Source organism: Chelonia mydas, chromosome 24 (assembly GCF_015237465.2).
Source record: "Chelonia mydas isolate rCheMyd1 chromosome 24, rCheMyd1.pri.v2, whole genome shotgun sequence".
Classification (NCBI taxonomy): Eukaryota; Metazoa; Chordata; order Testudines; family Cheloniidae; genus Chelonia; species Chelonia mydas.
Window position 1 is genome coordinate 18043154 of NC_051264.2, and position 5298 is coordinate 18048451.

Genomic DNA, 5298 nt, shown 5'->3' on the forward strand with positions numbered 1-5298 from the left:
ATGCAATCCTCTATTGCTCTGTAGCAGCTTTGAGGTCTGGTTTAAGAAATCCTCAGCGGACGGCTCATCCCTCGTTCTTCTGACTGAAAACAAAGGGTCAGTTCAATGACGGCTCTCTAAACGTAACTGTACAGAATCATCAGGGCCTACCCTACCATTAATGTCATCAAGATCTAGCTGTATCCCTCTGTTGATACCTGTTGAGCTGAATTTATTTGCTCAAGATTGACAAAACGAACCTCCTCACAATACACCGACCCCCCAAATCTAGGTAATTCACGTTGCCAACTTCTCACTCTCTCCATATACACCTCTGCATTTTCAGGGTTACTTGGGGGTTCCTCTATGGAACCATCAGTGGCATCTTCTACATCCCATACTAATGGAGAGTCAGACTCTGAGACGCCTCCGTGAGGGTCATTGGGAGCAGATGGGGCCCCGTCTAGAGAGCCCTCTGGGGAATTTTCTAAACCAGAGTCTGATTTCGCCTCCCCATTTTCAGACAGGCCAGTTTGAGAGCCTCCGGTAGGGGGCATCTCTTTTTGGGTTTTTTTCCTCATTACCTCTTTAGCCCTTTTTAAAATTTTTACAGCGACCCTGGCCTGGAACTTTTTGGCAGCCATCTGTTTGTCCCCGAAGCGCTGTCCGCCCTTTTGTTTACACATGAGCTGATGTGCACCCTTGAGATTTTCCAAATCTTTTGAGAATGCCGTTGTTTTAGACCCCCCGAGGATACAGCATCCATCAGTTTTCTCAATGAAGCATCAAACTCTTCCAAAATACTAGAATATGGGGGACCTGTGACAAGCTTACGGTTTTGGGAGAATGGCTTATCAATCCTTGGTTTTTTATTCACAACCCCTAGAGCGCCTGCTCCGGGTTTGTGAATGTGTGTGTTTCTGCGCACATTCAGAGCCCCTAGAGTGCGTGCTCTGGGTTTGTGAATGTGGGCGTTTTCGCTCACAGTTTTCTCAGGGCTCCGTGTGGCGGTGGCCGCTGAGGAACTGGAGTTGTGTTTGCATGGATGTTTTTCACCAGAGTGTTTTGTTTTGCCCTTGGCTTTGACGTAAATGAGGTTTGGACTGGCCTGATGCTTCATCTGCACTCTTGTGCTGTTTTGCCTTGTTAAAGGTCTCAAAGCAGATTCCTGGTTCTTTGGTGGTTCTCGGGGTTGTGTCCTTGTAGCTCCCACTACAGCTTTGTCAGAAGGGCTGCACGTGACTGACTGGGGCAGGGGGGAAAAATGCATTTTTTACAAAAACGTAACTTTGCCAGCTTTCTCACCCACACCTATGTATTTACTTAAAATACAAAACCTCATAAATTAACCAGACTAATAAGCAAAATATATTTACCCGGCTTCATCCATCCATCCGTCACTGATACTGGTGAATTTTTCTTTTCTGTCGTCTCTTTCCTTTTTCTTTTGAGGCTGTTTACCCCCTCATGTTTTGACCGTACTGTAAAGTAAACAACATTCTAATAAGACTGTCATAAATATAAAGGGAAGGGGAAACCCCTTTAAAATCCCTCCTGGCCAGAGGAAAAATCCTCTCACCTGTAAAGGGTTAAGAAGCTAAAGGTAACCTCGCTGGCACCTGACCAAAATGACCAATGAGGAGAGAAGATACTTTCAAAAGCTGGGAGGAGGGAGAAAAACAAGGGGTCTGTGTCTCTCTGTATGCTGCTTTTGCTGGGGACAGAACAGGAATGGAGTCTTAGAACTTTTAGTAAGTAATCTAGCTAGGTATGTGTTAGATTATGATTTCTTTAAATGGTTGAGAAAAGAACTGTGCTGAATAGAATGACTATCCCTGTCTGTGTGTCTTTTTTGTAACTTAAGGTTTTGCCTAGATGGATTCTCTATGTTTTGAATCTAATTACCCTGTAAGGTATCTACCATCCTGATTTTACAGAGGTGATTATTTACTTCTATTAAAAGTCTTCTTGTAAGAAAACTGAATGCTTTTTCATCATTCTAAGATCCAAGAGTTTGGATCTGTGGTCATCTATGCAAATTGGTGAGGATTTTTACCAAACCTTAACCAGGAAGTGGGGTGCAAGGGTTGGGAGGATTTGGGGGGGAAAAGATGTGTCCAAACTACATTCCCCAGTAAACCCAGATAAAGTTTGGTAGTGACAGTGGAAATCCAAGGGCAAAGGGTAAATTAATTTGTACCTTGGGGAAGATTTAACCGAAGCTGGTAAAAGTAAGCTTTGGAGGTTTTCATGCAGGTCCCCACATCTGTACCCTAGAGTTCAGAGTGGGGAAGGAACCTTGACAGGTGTGTGGGGGAATGGATGGACAGGCGTGAAGGCAGATGGATGGATGGACAGACAGTCTCGTAGGGGAATGGATGGATGGGTGTGTGGGGGGAAGGGTGGACATGTAGAAGGATGGACGGATGGAAGGATGGGTGTTGTCAGGGAGTCCCTGGGCGATGCTCTGGACATACTCCCTACAAAGCCAGGCAGGACTCTGGGGAAGTCTCCTTTCTGGGAGCAGCCTGTCTGCAGGACACAAAACTCACCCGGCTTCCACCTTCCTGGGTCTGACCTCAGGAGCATTCAGCCTCCTCTGCCCCTCCATGCGCTTCCCACAGCGAGTCCGCCCAGGCGGGATCCCGGGGAAGCCAGAGGGTCGTGCCCCTCAACTCCGCACTCAGATGGGACTCTCAGCCAGCCAGTAAAACAGAAGGTTTATTAGATGACAGGGACATGGTCTAACACAGAGCTTGTGGGTGCAGAGAACAGGACTCCTCAGCCAGGTCCATTTTGGGGGGCAGTGAGCCAGACAACCCCGTCTCCCCTTCACTCCACTCCCCAGCCAGCCCCAAACTGAAACTCCCTCCAGCCCCTCCTCCTCTGGGCTTTCCCCTTTCCCGTGCCAGGAGGTCACCTAATTCCTTTGTTCTCCAACCCTTTAGCTCTCACCTTGCAGGGGGGAAGGGCCCAGGCCATCAGTTGCCAGGAAACAGGGTGTCGGCCATTCTCTGTGTCCAGACTCCTGTGTGACGAAGTGGGACTGTTCTTAATGTTTCCTCTGAATAGTGTGGGGGTGCCTCAGTTTCCCCTACGCAGTTCTTAAGTATCTAGGGGGTGGGATAAGGGGGTATGATCATTGCAGAGCCCTAGAGGGCAGGTGTGTGCAGGGGTCTGGACACAGACAATGGCTGACACCCTGTTTCCTGGCCACTGATGGCCTGGGCCCTTCCCCCCTGCAAGGTGAGAGCTAAAGGGCTGGAGAACAAAGGAATCCGGTGACCTCCTGGCCCGGGAAAGGGACAAAGCCCAGGGGAGGGGAGGCTGGAGGGAGTTTCAGTTTGGGGCTGGCTGGGACATGGAGTGAAGGGCAGGCGGGGTTGTCTGGCTCACTGCCCCCCAAAATGGACCCAGCTGAGGGGTCCTGTTCTCTGCACCGACAAGCTCTGTGTTAGACCATGTTCCTGTCGTCTAATAAACCTTCTGTTTTCCTGGCTGGCTGAGAGTCCCGTCTGACTGCGGAGTTGGGGGGCAGGACCCTCTGGCTTCCCCAGGAGCCGCACCTGAGCGGAATTGCTGTAGGAAGTGCACGGAAGGGCAGAGGAGGCTGAATGCTCCGAGGTCAGACCCAGGAAGGTGGAGCCGGGGGAGCTGTGTGTCCTGCAGACAGGCTGCTCCCAGAAAGGAGACTTCCCCAGAGTCATGCCTGGCTTCATGGGGAGCAGTTCCAGAGCATCGCCCAGGGACTCCATGACATCCTGCACACACCTGCCCTCTAGAGCTCTGCAGCGATCATACACCCTTACCCCACCACCTAGATACTTAAGAACTTCCTAGGGGAAACTGAGGCACCCCCACACTATTCAGAGGAAACATTAAGAACAGTCCCACTTCATCACAGGTGTGCAGGGGGATGGATGGAGGGGCGTGCCCTCCACAGCCTTGCAAAGCACAGAGGGAAACTAAGGCACTCCACTGCATCATAGAAATAGGAGCTCAATTCCCACTTTGTTGCATCCCTCTGCACCCCAAACTGCTGCAGACACTGGCCGGTGCACCCTGCCCCTGCCAGCACCGATCCCAGGCACTGGCTTTAACGGGGGAGTGAGATCAACCCAGGCAAGGCCACCTCCACGAGCCCGAGGCCTGCGGGGACCGGACGGGAAAGGGGGGACGCTGGCACCAGAAATTAAAATGGAAACCCTGCTTTATTTCCCTCCTCACCAGATCCTGTCTCCTGTTACCAGTGCAGGCGTGAGGTGGCTCCCAGGAATCACCAGCCCTCGGGGCGCTGGTTTCATCTGTAAATAATTTTTGTTACTGTTTTGCTTCTAACCAGAACCGAAGGAAAATGCAGGCTATTCCTTCTCCTGTGTATCCTCCGCCACGCCCAGGAACGTCTCCCTCTTCTTCGGGAACGGGGTCTTTGTGAAGATTCAATCCCAGACCTGCTCTACGAACAGCTGCAATACCTGGTTCCCTTCTGTCTCTACGTCTCTGTATCCCTCCCTGCTTGTTCCCAGTGGCCCAGGGAACGACTGAGTGTCAAACTGGTTCGGAAAAAGTTTTTTTTCTGGAGAAGGGTGCGGTCCCGGGTAGCACCTGGTGCCATAGGGGGGACCCTGATCTCAGGGGAGGGAGGCGTGCAGTGCCTGGCACAATGGGGGGCCCCCAGTAGCAGGCTGGGGGGGATCTATGCAGTGCCCAGTGCAATCAGGGCCCCTGCTCTGGGGAGTCTGTGCAGCTCTTGGCACAACGGGGTCCCTGATCTCAGCTATTGCTGTGCTAGAAATAAGTGGTAACAAAGTAGAGAAGGCACCTGTCCGCAGCCCAGCCCGTCAACCCCCACTGACCCTCTCTTTGGGGGTCTTGCAGGGCCGATCATCAACACCGTCTACACGGGAGGCCGGTGCCCGATCTGCATTGCCCCGGGTCAGAGCAGCTGTTCCAGCACGGAGACCCTGCAGTGCGAGGGCCGTGCCAGCCAGTGCATTTCCATCAGCGGGCAGATCTCGGAAGGTGAGCGCCTGTCCCGGATTCCTTCCAGCCCCGGCTCTCCGGGCCCATCGGCACGAGGACAAAGGGAGGCCCGGGGCCGGGATTTCCAGTAGACCAGGCCCCCGCAGCCTCCCGGCAGTTCCCGCTTTACCTGGCTACGCACTTGGCCCAGCTCTGGGCAAGGCTCAGCCCCAGGCTCCCAATGGGGCCAGAGCCTCTTCTCACAGCCGGTGTCTTTGCAAGCGAGTTTGGAGCCACGTTCCCCTGTTCCAAAGCCAGCCGGCTTCCCCCTCTCCCTGTGGACATGGCTCTGACCCG

The 5298-nt window shown here is 52.6% G+C and overlaps 1 long non-coding RNA gene across 1 annotated transcript; it reads left to right on the forward strand.

The window, feature by feature from the left end:
* Positions 1-1676: 1676 nt before the first annotated feature.
* On the forward strand, positions 1677-5059 carry LOC119564243. The gene is made up of 3 exons (XR_006287389.1): positions 1677-1730; positions 4322-4535; positions 4858-5059. It is a non-coding gene; the product is annotated as an uncharacterized LOC119564243 (long non-coding RNA).
* The last annotated feature ends 239 nt before the right edge of the window (positions 5060-5298 follow it).